At 36.5% G+C, this 14813-nt stretch overlaps 2 long non-coding RNA genes across 2 annotated transcripts in view; both read left to right on the top strand.

Moving 5' to 3' along the window:
- The window catches only part of LOC111925399 (uncharacterized), a 218009-nt gene that overhangs the window by 127049 nt on the left and 76147 nt on the right, over positions 1-14813 (top strand). The gene's annotated exons all lie outside the window — the stretch shown is intronic.
- On the top strand, positions 2107-3065 carry LOC147655524 (uncharacterized). Its single transcript, XR_015288294.1, has 2 exons — positions 2107-2216; positions 2888-3065. It is a non-coding gene; the product is annotated as an uncharacterized LOC147655524 (long non-coding RNA).

Below are 14813 nucleotides of genomic sequence, written 5' to 3'. Positions count from 1 at the left end.
TGGAGTTTGTTCTGGTCAAGCATATCTTGTCTGAAATAGTGATATTTTATTCAAATCTGTGTGGGACACAAATAGTGGATATTACCTGGATGTTTTCTCAAGTGTAAGGACCTTTTCTGTTCACAATTGACTCACACCCTTTGCAACATGAGTAAGAAGTAGAATTAGCTGAGAGAGTAAAAGGAAGTTTTCCTCTTAGTCCCCCACTCCTCTGCCAGACCAGTGCCAATATACTGAACCTTGTGTCCATCTTCTGGGGCAGACTGCATTGGGAACAGTACAAGAAAGAGAGACAAGTTTGGCAGACCCAGAATTGCAGCATGTTTGGAAAAATGACTGAAGTGAAAAGATAATGTTCAGCTCTTGCTATTTTAATGGGTGAAAATGAATCTGAATTGTTCTTTGCTTTATAAAAATGGGCCAAGTCTTACCCCTTTAATGGATGACAAAACTCTTTTTGAATGTAGGCTATCAGGATATAACTGTCTTGTTCTATGTGGTTTTGAAAATTTTAAGCTTTAGAAATGAAAAGTGTAGAATAGTTCTAGTTGGAAGAACCTACCATATCTATCATCTGCTCCATCTGCCTGACCACTTCAGGGCTGACCAAAAGCTAAAGTATATGAAGGATATTGTCTAAATGCTTCTCAAATAGGCTTAAGACTTCAATGACCTTCCTGGGAAGCCTGCTCCACTGTTTGACCATGCTCAGTGAAGAAATGTTTCCTAATGTCAAGTCTATACATCCCCTGACATTTCTTTGGACCCTTCCCATGTGTCTTGTCACTGGATGCCAGGGAAAGTGCTCAGGACCCTCCTGTCCACTTCCCCTCAGTAAACTGTAGAGAATGGAGGGTACCCCTCACCTTCATTTTCTCCAAAGCCAGCAAAGCCAATGTCTTCAGTCTGCTTGGCTGTTCCTCTTTCATCAGCTTTATTGCTCTCCTCTGCCTGAGTTCAGGTACATTAACATCCTTTTTAATTGTGCAGCTGAGAACTGTGCACAGTGTTCAAGGCGAGGCTGGACCAGCATTAAGGAGAATATTTCAAAACAAATTTCTGCCTTATTGGAGATAAACCAATAATGGCTTTTCAGGATAAAACCATTCCACTCTTACCTATAATTTTGACTATATCATGCTAGACCTTCCTTGGGCTTTAATACTTGTCCTGTTATTTTTATATTCTGTCAGAGATGAATATCATCTTATATTTGTTTACAATTTGCATGACTATCACCTTGTTGGTTCATACTAAATGTATTGTGGATCAAAATATGGTGGATTTTATGAGACTACATACATACCACTTCTAATTCAAGTAGAGTGGCATGGGTCATTTCTTGACATTTCATAAAATGTAAACAATTTTTTTCAGGTATTGGTACTATACATATATTATATTTGGCTTTTGGTATTATATTTGATGTGACACTCACAAAATTTTAGCTGTTTCTGTGTACTTGAGACTAATGCAACCCCCTAGCCTTGATAGAGACAGACTAAGACACAAAGTACCTCCAAACCATAAAATATTAAAATGCAATTGGAATAACTCCTGTCCTCTGTATTCAGATGTCAAAAAATCAAGCAACACAAGACAAAATGCAAGGTAATGGAAAAAGAATATTGTGGTTAGTAAAGTAAGAATAGCTAGTTTAACATTTGGTAAAGTAATACTTGTAAACTCTTCTGTACTTTCTAAACTACAGGTAAGTAACCAAATATAAGCCCTGCTTAAGAGCTAGAGGCCTAGACCTATTATTGGTTTTTGAAATCCACTCAGGAAGTCTTTGCTGACCTTTTCACTTCAGGTACTTAAAATATAATTGTGTCTTGGAAAGCTGAGAAGTCTATTGTATGTTTTAGAGTAAGCTAATACTGTAAATAAACCATTCCTGTTTTGAAACAGTACCCAATGGTACATAAAAAAATTTCATGAGAATTTTTTTGGTCATTCTTTGGATTGTCTTCAATAAATACTGAGGAGTTAATCTTAAAAGACTGTGCTCTGAGTTCATCCTTGATGAAAATGAGTTGGCTGTAGAGGAGTTGCAGCTGGGAACAATCTGTTCCAGCATGTGTTTTTACCTTAACTGTGTCATAGGGTGATGTAATGCCATGGCTGCAGAGGACAACCACTGCATGGAGAACAGAAATAAAACAGGTTGTTAAACAGAAGTTAACCCTGGTGAGGCAGAATTACTGAGGATGCAGGTATGTGAGCAATGAGTAATTCTATCACGTGATTTGGAAATCACACCAGATGACATTTTGCAAAGACCTAAAACTGAAGAAAAATGTACATTAGGAAATGTTCTAAAAAGCTTACATGTGTATTTGAACAGAATCTTTGCTTATTATAGGAACATTATCTGTGACTGAATTTCAAGGTTGCATATAGCAAATCAGTGACACATCTGGCAATCTTGTATTATGTCCATACTGAGACTAAAGCAGAACTTAGGCTGTGACTTATGGAAAATAACTACTCTTTCTAGACAAGGATTATGTTACCCCAGGTCAATTACTCAGACCTAGCCTGGCTTGGTAGCTCAATCAAGCACATTTCAAGTAAAATAATACTAAAGAAGAGATCACACATCTTTGCCAAAGATGTCATATTTTTATGATACAATGTCAGAGGGTTTCTTCACTCTTGATTAAAATATTTGGGAAAAAAATAACAACAAAATTGGAAACCATGGATAACTAGCTAGCTACCTAAAAACCTTTGAATATTTTGATTAAGGCTTGAGGTACTTTTAAATTTTGTTTCCTTAATTAATTTGCTGCTATTCATCATGTCCATCCTCCCCCTCTGTTCCCTATGCTCCCCTCCACATCCCTTGCGTATTATTTGATTTGATTGTCTGATTTTTCCTTAGGAAAATATAAAGAAATATTGAAACAACAGGAGAAGATGTTGTAATATTTCAATCCTTGTTAAAATCAAGTTGCTGGAAATGTCAACAGAGACCTGATTCCCATGAGCTACTCAGCTTATTAAGCTGGAAGGGATATTAGGCCCTTCAGCTGTTTTTCTGAATTAAACCTTGAAACCTTTTGAGACTGACTGGTTATTACTTATCCTGAGCTTGGATACAGCAAACTATTAAGCAAAAAACCTTGAATTATGTGGAACTGGGAGAAAAAGGAGGACTTGTCAGTCACATGTTATAACTCAAGACTGAGATGCTAGAGCAGGCAAAGTGCCTCAAACTTCTGCAAGGTTAGAGACTATCAGGATTTGATCCCACTCTTTGGCTTTATTACCCCTTCAGGTGAACACTTGGAATACTTTTTTTTCTAATAGTATGCTCTGATCTGAGTTTGTTGCTGGAATTCTAGGGGAATGAAGTTGGATTATCCCCATATAGAAATGTAAATACATCCAATGTAAGTACTTCCAATGATCTCTTTCACTCATGTATGAAAAATTTGATCTGTCCTCTTTTTTCCTTCCGGGATAGGAACACTCTCTATCTAATACCTATACTTATATATATATATGTGTGTATGTGTGCATATATATCTGTATATACATATATATATATATGCATGTGCACACACATACACACACACACACACACACACATATATATATATATATATGTACATATACACACACACATACATATATATATACACACACCTATACTTCATGCATGAGGAATCCTGAGCAAATTTTGCAGGAAAGGCCAGCCTCCAGGTGCAGGCTTTTAAGAGCCTGTCTTATATTGATAATTTTCCTGGAGCTGAGGGAAGATATGGATTTCTGCCATGCTGTGTTGCTTGACCTTACTGCCCGATATTGCAGTAATATATTATTAAATAGGATATTGCAACCTTGTTTGCTACAAGAAAGTTACAGACACTTTATTAACATTTCCCTTGCCTTTCTCTCTCTTTATTCTCTCTTCCCACTGGCAGTGTTTGTCACTGTGTGCTCTGTCTGGCACAGGGAGGTGGGCTGCTACTGTCAAAGGGGATGAAATGGAGGAGGCAGCGGTGGCAGCTGCCAAGTCACTGCTGTGCCACTGGCTGGTGGTCTGGGCTGTGGCGGCAGCCCCTTTCTCCTGGGCTGGCCTTTCAGGCAGTGTCCTCTAGGGAGCTGGCAGCCAGGAGCATCCTGTGGGCCGTGGTCCAGCTCCTGTGTCGCCAGCTGGCCAGCACTGTGCCAGTCCAGCAAACGACTGGGTGCCAACAATGGGGGAATTCAGTCCCTGCAGCTACAGCTGTGGCCCTGCGCAGCAATCAGTTGCATTAAGATGTCACTGCAGTATTCTATGTGTGTGAGTTCCTGTATTTTCCTAATGTAATGTAGGCTGAGCCATCTTTTTGGATAGCATTGGGGGCCATTCTGAATCAGACAGGGTTGCTTTATTAAAAAGCTTTTCTTGCCTGGTGTACAAAAATCCAGCTATGAACAAAACTGCCTGGCTATTTAGTATTCATGTGTTGAGGGTGATGAGCATCTTGGGACTGCTTTAAGCAATAGTTTTCAGATTAGCTAGGTATAAATGCACTTTATAAATTGCATCTATAATGAACTTTCCAAATCCCTCATTCACAGACTGTGAATTGTTCATTTTTGAAGCAAGTATTTCAGAATTCTTTTTTCTATATTATACCTCTTTACCTAAGTAAAATACAATGTTATAATTCCTTATTATAACATTTTTTCTTCAATAGCATTTCATGACACAGTTCTGGTCTATTAGTATTATACATAATTGCTAACTAAAGAAGTCTAAAGCAAGTTTTAGGCCAAAGGAAAAAATATATTTGTTCTTAATAGCCCAGTATAAAATTTCTAGTTCTGCCATGACAAGTTGTATAATTAATATATGCTCTTCACAAGTTCACCATTTTTTAAAAAATAGATCTTCAGGCATGTGATTTGACTTTATGGTTTCTAATAACATCTGTAAGCTGTTGAGTGGGGGTAGTGTTTCACTCTGAATGATGGGATTTACACATTTTTTTCTTCTCACCAAAGAGAAAAGCAACTCACTCAATTATTCATGTCATGCTTTAAGTGATACAAAATAAATCTGTCCTTGACTTTTTTCTCTTTTGAATGTGTACTTACATTTTCTTTTTTGCTGAAGTTTATGCTAGGTTGACAGGAAAAGAGGCCTGTTCCAGGGCAAAAAGTAACAATATAACTTTCACCTTTCTGATAGAGCAGTGAAAAAAGAAAATATATTTCCTATTCTGCCACAGTGCACTTGACCCAAATACTTTCAGCCAAACTGACAGAAAAGGCCATTTTACAATCTAATATATTCATTAGGGTCATAGGTAGGCTATATTTATGATGTGAGCATTTTTGCCTGATAGGGCACTTTGCATTACCATGGGAAGGACAACAATATTCAGGAAGTGGAACACAAAGGTTAACTCAAAAGCATGCCAAAAATAGTTGAAAACTTTGTTTTGCAGTTCCAGTATGCATTCAAAATAACCCATTAGGTCTGCTTGAAGACCACATATGACCATAGCATTTTTTTATTGTCCCAGTTCGGTGCAGCTGTCAATGACACTTCAACAAAATTTCACTGACCGAAGAAACATACTTTTAGCAGACTGTAATAATTGTAATATAATTGTAATTACTCTGCTACTATGATATTCTGAAGCAGGGCTGGATCCTGTTTCATCATGAGGAGAGTGTGTATGAAGGTGATGTGTGCCCCAGTGCAAGCACGCTCCTCGACACAGCCTAGAGCTTAGCTCCAGAGATTCAGAATGGTTTCTGGTCTTTCTGTGTGTGGGAGGAGCTGGTCCCAGCTGTAGTCCAGGGTTCAGAGGGGAGTAATCAGAGGGTAAAAAAGAGTATCTGTATTAAAAACTACATTTTGTCTACTTGGTTAATATTTTGAATATTTTGGGTTAATATTGATGTAAGAATTATATGTTTCCTTAAGGGAGGGGGAAACTATGAGTAGATGTAAAGATTTTATGTAATTAAGAGGAAATTCTTAAAAACTATAGCTTTGAAAAAAATCCTTCATTAAGTTTTTACTATTTTTTGATAAAGATTTGAGCATGTAGGATTGATATGAAAGCATCTAAGACTAAAATAAATGTTTTTTTTTTTCTTTGAAATGAATAAAATTTTTCTTATCTCTTGTAATATTTTGACAGTCTGGATGAATGGCTAGGTTGGATATATACTGGAAATGATTTTCAGAGGAAATTGCTAAATATACCTAAAACCACATTTGCCGTTAACAGTAATGCATAGCTTTCTGTTGTACTTGGAAATGTGTTTTGTTTTTCTTTTATTTCTTTTTTGAAAACTAACTTCCTGGTAGTTATACAAATACCTTTGTGTAATAACTTCTCAGTGTGAAATAATGACAGAACTAAATAAGGTATTGTAAGGAGGGAGATTGTAGAACAGATTTCCTCAATCAGTGATGAAAGATTCTGGGTTTTGGTGTTCCTTCCATTTTTAAGTGAGTAAAATATGAGAAATAAACCAAATGTTAGAGTTCATATAGAAGTAGTCCTGATGTCCTTCTTGACAAAGTATTGTACTTTTAGCATTGGTTTTAAAGAAGGAATGAGGAGAAAAGAATGGGATAGGGTTACTTTCCACATTTTAGATCAAAATACATTGTCAAATGTCAAAGTGAATAACAAAATACAAGTGTTTTCTAGATCAGTGATTTTGCTCTATACAGGCTAATAATATGCACTGTATTTTAATGACTTGTCTTGAATTATGAAGGCAGAGAAAAACTGTATTTTGAAGACCTACTTAAGCTGATGTAAAATAGATACATGTATAATAAAATGTGCCACCCAATAATAAATCAGTCAGATTAAATTCTGCATCATTGTTTGTAAAAGTTTCTCACTATAATTTCTAAGGTGAGACTGAAAGACATAAAAAGGTGTTTCCCATATTTTGTTATCTTCAGACCAATAAAGAGTAAATTGAGGTATGCAGAAGAACTGTTCCTATTTAAAAAAGGAAGAGATCTAAAAAGAGGTCTTAAAAAAGAAGAACCTCAGTAAAGCATGGTTGTAAACTGCCAGATCTGTCTGCAGTAAAGAATATATTGTCCAATCAGGGATTTACCAGGAAGTACTCTTCAGGCAGTAATAAATAACACAAGTCAAAATGTTCACCTGAATATTTCGTTTCTATTTTACTTAGTATACTAGTATTAGGCTTTGAGGTATTTTTTGTGTGTGTTTTGTTTTGTTTGTTTTTTTCTGCTTTTATGAAAATTTATATGAAAAAATAAATTTTATGAGTAGATAGAAGATTACTTACTGATTTCTGTGGAGACTTTAGTATTTTTTTACTGCTTATAGGCATGTGGATATTTTTTTATTTTTCTGTTTGACTGACAACAAAGATGATCTGAATTGAATTCATATTAAGAGTCACCTAGGAGATATAGAAAAGGAGCTTCCATATACTGTCACTGTTTCAATTTTTCAGGAGATAAGCAAGAACCTCTTTGAGCTGCCAGCTATTAAAGTGAGTTAAGTGGCTATTTTCTATTAAAAAAAACCCCCAACATACAGTATTTTAAGGAGTTATAAGATTTAGGATTAGCCCTAGGGCAATACTATAGAGATGCAAAATCTCATTCTAACCTCCATTGTTTTCATTTACTAAGGCACCAGTTTAGAGTACACAAACATGTATTTGCAAGACTTATTAACCCACTGAAAGAAAATTGCTATTGTAATACCATAAAGATAATTTTTTTCATCTTATTTAAACTCTCAATTAATATGTAATGCCTGCTCCTCACAGCTGTTTCGAGATACTTTTCAATTTAAAGGTGAGGTTATATTTTAAAACAATTTAAACTTACTATAAATTTACCTCATTAAAAATATCTTAGAATACAAGGTGCATACATATAATGGCTTGATCTGGGAGAAGCACATTTGGTGACATATTTCAGTGACTTTTTCTGCACATAAAGCAACATAAAACACATTGAGAAATTTTGCACATGCTTGGTACTTTCCCAGAACCTATTCTGCAATTCTCTTGAACTTCAAACACTAAGTAAATTTTGCACAATAAGGTAATGATCACTCTTAGCCATACTTATTGCACTGTGTAAACGTACTTCTGTGTTTTTATTATAAATTTTAGGTTAGAATATAAATGACATGTGTTACATCATATACTATAACAATATAACATGTACAGGCTAGAAATACAATACCAGTTTCAGTATTCTTTTTCTCCTTTTAATTTTCCTCTGTTAGAGATATTTGACTAAGTACTAAAAAGGGTGGCAATAAATGCTTTATATGCCCAAATATTTCCATAACTGATATGGTCAACTAAAGTTTTACTTGTCTTTCAGTAATCCTGGAATCTCAAAATGTTCCTCACCTTTGCCACTTAATTTTCTTCTGTGTCTTATGCTGTCTTTCTACAATATTATTCATTACATTATACTGATGGTTCTTGTGAAAACTGATTTTACAATTGTGATGCCTGACTGACACACATTAAGAGCACAGATTTTGTCAATTAGAATTGCTTGGATTACTGACAAAATATTACTTTCTACTGACGGATGAAATGAAAGACACTGAAATTCAATATCAGTATTTCTAAGGGAGAAGCACTACTGGTGACATTTAGACCTTTGAAACTATGTTCATGGCAGTGTGAAATTATTATTCAAGCTGTGAGTTGGAAATAAATGTGGAATGGCAACAATTTCTTGCTGTTACATTTCTTATAGCTATTTTTAGGGAGATAATATACACACAGGATACATGGACTAATGTAACAATGAACATTTGGGATAGAGAAGTCCATATCCTGAACAAGGTGTGCTGGGTTGACCTTGGCTTATTGTCAGATACCCACCCAGCCTCTCTCTTATTCCCCCTCCTTGACCACACAGAGGAAGAAAATAAGATGGGAAAGCTTGTGGGTTGAGATTAAGACAGGAAGATCCTTTACCAGTTATCATCATGGGCAAAACAGTCTTGATTTGGGGAAAATTTTCCTCTTCTTCAGGATGGAGTCCTTCCTGGGGTATCCAGTTCTTCACTAACTGTTCCTGTGTGGGTCTTTCCCACAGGCTGCAGCCCTTCAGAATAGATCCATGTGGTCTCACCATGGGCTGGGGGGAAATTTCTGCTCCTGAACCTCAAGAACTTCCTCCTACTTCACTGACCTTGGTATCTGCACAGTTGTTTCTTCCAAGTTTTTCCTCACTCCTGTCTCCCATACCTCCTGTGCCTTTTTAAAAATATGGTTTCCCAGAGGTGCCCCCCACCTCACCTGTAGCCAGTACATTCTAACCCCCATCTTTTAGAAACACACATTTATGAATAATCAAGAATATTTAAATTCATTACACACTTTTCACAAATTTTGCTTGCAGCAACAACAAAAAATTCCTAACACCAAAATCAAAGCAACATCATCACAACACCAGCAAACATAGTATAGGTACACTCCCAGCCTCCTGGATTTGGGTGTTGTGGAGGTGGAGGGAGAGCCCTGATGGTGTGTGAGCACTGCTCCACAACAGGCAAAACACTGGTGTCTGCAGCTGCAGATGCAAAGCATGGCACTGTACAAGCTGCCATGAAGAATCTTAACTCCAACCAGGCAGACTCTGCAATATCATTCTTCTATCACCAGAGAGGTAAATTTGTGAATTCATGGTGCACTTTGCTTGCTGGTTTCTGATTTAAGCTAAGAACTAAATAAGAACCACTGTAGGAAAGGCTAGGAAAAGAGTAATAAATGGGGCCATGCAAATGCACTGACGGGAGCAGCCATTCCATCTGTACTCTTTGATGTACTTTATGAAGCTGATAACAAAGTGAAGTTTTGTTTTCCCTGTAGTATTCTTGCTGCCTTGTTAGTGTGTTAATGACTTCTGTCTGAGCATAATGGCAAGCTCTTTGGGAGCTGTGAATTTAAAGTATGGGCATGCTATAATATTTTAATGGCGTCATATCAACCAATATCAAGCATTTGTCTACCAAAAGCAAAGTGCTGATAGCTATAAATTAGTCCCCAGATGGTGTTCAGAGGGTATTATTTGCCTCTTAGCCCAAGTAAGGGACAGTTGATATAAATGATGTTTGGGGTTTATTAGGTGTTTGTATGTTACTCTAATTCTCCACCTTGTGATCATTTACCAGACAGAATGCAGCATAGCTCCTGAAGGGAGAGTGTGGTGATACTTCAAAGAATATTTTGACTGGTTCTTGTTGAGAACTATTCAATGTCTATGAAAAATTAACAATACTTCTGAAGTATTCATCAGAGAAATAAAAATATGATAGATGTCTGTAAATTATCTGTAAACCAGTATTTCTAGTACAAAAAATTCCCCTAAAATATTATTTTGCCTTGAAATTTTTTTAACTGGGCTCTTTGCTTTCTGCAGTTCTTCATTCAAGATCTGGAAATCACCTCTCTCTTTTGGCCAGTTTCAGTATTTCCCTCAGAATTCAATTTCTGTGAGTTTTATATTCTCTTGAAGTCTTTGGAATCTCAAGGTTAAAGAGGTAAAAAATATTGCAGGTGGAATTAGCTACAAAATAGAAGATTGGTTTTTTTAACTGCATCATTTAGAAAATCAGTGAAATCAGTAGGTGGCCAAACAGAAAGGATTGTAAGCACAGGTAGCTGAGATAGATGATGCTGGGGTCAAAGAAAATAGAAATTATTAGACATTTCCAATTTTTTTTTGGTTACTAGAATCTCATTTGACTGTGTGATAGATTGGCATAACAATTAAAACCATGACAGATTGGTAGGTTAGCCATGTAAAATAAAAAAATATGTCTCTTATTTGAATAGAGAATCATAAATAGTAGTGGTTCTGTACAGAAAGGTAGTAAAATATGGCTTCTGTATGCTGTAAGAAACCCTTAGAGATATAAGTATTTATTGCATAAACACTCTGGCAGAGCAAATAGTCAGGAGACTTTATAGCAACAAAGCTTTCCAAGACTGCAGATCACCTTCATTAAAAAAGTTTCTTGGAGCTGCTGTGTGGATTCCCTTCCTCAGAATTTTCCATTTCAGAAGGTATGAGACCTTGCACTTTTTGTCCCTTTGTTCATTAAGACTTCAGCTTTCTCCACAGCACTGGCATTCCTCCATATGATTTAGGGAGATAGTAACTGCTGGGTGGATCGTCTTCATCCTTTATGATATTGTGTTAATACTTCTAATTGATCCAGGATTCATGTTTCTTATCTAGAAGAAAAAAAAAAAAAATCATCTTAAAAATCAGATGAAAAACCAAATACAAAATCACACTTACTGATGCCAAATGTGAAAAGAAATATGTAAAACTGAATTTCTCTGCTATTCACGTTATTGCTGATCATGAGAGTATATCTTTCCTGCAGTAGCTGGAACAGACCAATGGGATTGGGATTTCAAGTGTTTTCTTTGAATTTTGTGGTTTTATTTTCTTATATTAACAGTACTTTTAGTTCTTTGTGATGGCTGAAAAACAAAATTTGCAAGCCAGGTAAGCCTGCAGTTGTTACCATATTAGTTTTTAGACACTGGTGAAATGTGTCATGAAGATGGAAAATTCAAATCCTGATTATTTCTTGGGTGAGAGAAATTATCCAATAATCATTATCCAATAATTTTGTTGATATTTATTACTGAGAAAACATAGCATATTGGATTTAGACTTATAAGATCTATTGGAAAAGGCTTTTAGGGTGTCAAGATTAGGTATAGTTTCCTGCTTGTATCATCAAGAACAATGCAGGATATTCAATAGTAGTCTAAATGATCTCCTTTGAGTAGTAGGAGATATAAAGGGTTTTAAAGAAGTAAGAAGGTGGTGAGAGAAATAAAATTTACTAGTGGACAGGTCCCAAATGGTCCTCTTAGAGGAATCTTTTCCTTTTTCCTTGAAACTCTGTTTTGACTTATATTGTACATAACTGCAGTATATTGATACATTAGTAGACAAGAGGACTTAGAGGCTTAAGAGACATGAAAACATTCCAACAAATAATGATATCTGGTAAGAAGACGAGGCTGGGCAAGAGTGGTAAAGTGGTTAAGGATGGTGAGCTAGAAGAAAAATTATTATTTGAGAGAATTGTGAGAATACCTTTTCTTGGTGTGAAAATTATTTATAAAGCATTAGTATTTGAAGCCTCATGCTTCAAATGAACATATTGAAGATTTCAGCTTTAAGTTTACCCCGGATCTGTTAGAATTACCCACTATTACTGTGGTTGTGACTTCTGTAATGAGAAGCATGTGTTTTGCTAAGAGGTTGTAAAGGACTCATCAGTGAGCTTTTCTAGGCATTGTGTTTCCTTCCAGGGTGTCTTCTACCTAAGGTCTTTGTCTAATTAAGAGAGGTCCTGTCTTCTTCTGTGATAATGTTTAGCCCAACTTTGGACCTCTGTGTTCCATTCTCTGTTCTCGTAGTCTGATTGTACATCGGAGCAGAGCAGCAAAGAAAACCAAGATTTAATATAAATCTCCTATGTACCACTGTTTTAATGAGAAATCTGATGACCACTGATGCAGCTGAGGAAAAACCCAGTCATAAATCTAACTTTGGTCAGACAGCAATGACTTATAAATTGTGGCATAAACCCTGGGGTTCAAGCATTAGTCCTACATTTAGTTTAGAAGCATATTCAAGAACAGTTTAAAACGTATTATTAGTGATACTGACAATAGTTTTGCCTTAATCATAAGGGAACTAATCTGATAATTTCAGACTTTAAAGGTAATTCACTTGATTAAAGTAAACTGCTTATCTTTTCCCTTCCCCTGTGCCCAGAGGAAACCAAATAAGCAATTAAATAAAATATAATGAGAATTAATTCTTCTTGATTCTCCTTTTCATCCACTTTGCTAAAAATTTCTCAAAGTGTAATTCAGTTTGTGCCCATTGCCTATGGTCCTGTCACTGGGATCCACTGAGAAGAGCCTGGTTCCATCTTCTTTGCAACATCCTTTTAGGTATCTGTATACACTTATAAGAACAGTCACAAGAATTCATGCCTTTGGTCACTATCCTCTGGGCCTGGGCATTTCAATCCACCTCTCTGTCTACTCATCCAGTCCATACTCCAACAGCTTGTCTATGAATGAGCATCATATGGGAGACCTTTCTGAAGTCCAGATAGCCAATATCTACTGCTTTCTCCTCATCTACAAACCCAGTTATTTCATTAAAGTTAATCAATTTGGTAAAGCGTGATTTCTCCTTGGAGAAGTCCTGCTGGCTAATCCTTCATATTTTAGTTACCATTATAGTTATTAGTCCTAAGCTTGTCATTCATATATCTAGAAATATTTTCCAGGATGAGCAGCTCCATCACCTTTCCAGGGGCTTAGGTGATGTTGACCGGCCTGTAGTTCCCTTAATTGTCCTTCTTGCCCTCCTTTACAATATGACAACAACTGGCTTTCCTCCAGTCTTTAGATATTTCTTCCAGTCAACATAATCAATAAGATGGTCAAAAATGCCTTGCAATGACACCTGCTGGCTCCCTCAGCACATGTGGGTGCATCCTATTAGGGCCCGTGGACTTCTGTATGTATATTTGAAAAGATCTCTGAACAGAGCTGCTAAACCTCAGTTCTTACCATCTCCCTCTTGGCATCTCCTGTACCCAGCCAGGGACACAATGCTGTTACTTACTACCCCTTTCCAAGGTCATCTGCTTCCAACTCCTTACAGTGAGCACAAAGGGACATTTTTGACTAGATCATGTTGCTCAGAGCCCTGTCCAACCTGACCTTGAATGTTTCTAGTGATGGGGTATTTACCACCTGTCTGGGCAACCTGCTCCAGCTTTCACCACCACACTCATTGTTAAAACCTTCTTTCTTATATATACCCTAAAGAGACCTTCCTTCACTTTAAAACCATTACCCCTTGTCCTATTGCAACAGGCCTTAATAAGTTTTTCCCCATAACTCACATCCTTAATAGAAGGTATGAGCTGCAAAAATCAAAGCAACAAATATAATTCTATGAAAGGGAATATAGATATTACCCCAAGACATAACTCCAGTAATTACATATAAAATTTTTTGCTGATTCAGAAGCTTCTTATCCTAAACAGAAATTCAGGGAGCACCATGGCAGCAGCCAGACTTTATCTCATAAGTTTGGAGATGTTTGTTGTAGGAAAAAGCACTGTTGGCAGGAATGCCGCAGTGCGAGATCCATTTAGCATGAAGCAGAGCTAAAGACAGTGAGACAAGAATTTTAACATATCCCCCTGTGTGAAGTCACTTAGGAGAACTAAATGACAGTGTCATGGAAGTGCTATTACAAGTAAGCAATAGCTCTGTGTTCAGACTGACCTTACAAAGCCTCTGTGCTTCCAAACACCTGAACCAAAATTAACTATTTGAAAATAGCAGCAGCAACTGGAAAGGTTACTCACAAATAATTAACATCATTCCCCACCCCTCCATCCTGTGTTGAAAAATACTATACAGAAATTTGGAAAATTACCTTGTTTATATGCACTATGGTAGACAATAGATAGGCTTTGAAATTTTTGGTTTATGTATTTTGGTGAGAAAAGGGAAGACATTTTAACTTAAATAAATTTATTCTTCTTTAGTTTTGCAAGACTTAATTTAAATCCTGTTGTTTTAAAATGATAGGGCAAAAACTGTGGAATTTTGTAGTCAAAATGTGTGTTATACAATCTGGGAGGTGCTGTGAGCTAGAAGTATCTTGCTCAGAAGCTGGGCCACTCGGGCACTATTCCTGCTGCCCCTGAACTTGTAGCTTTTACAGAATGGATTAGCTTCCACAGCAGGAGCTTGAG

The sequence above is a fragment of the Cyanistes caeruleus genome, chromosome 1 (assembly GCF_971803275.1).
Source record: "Cyanistes caeruleus chromosome 1, bCyaCae1.hap1.1, whole genome shotgun sequence".
Taxonomy (NCBI): Eukaryota; Metazoa; Chordata; class Aves; order Passeriformes; family Paridae; genus Cyanistes; species Cyanistes caeruleus.
This window is presented reverse-complemented; position numbering and strand designations above follow the sequence as displayed.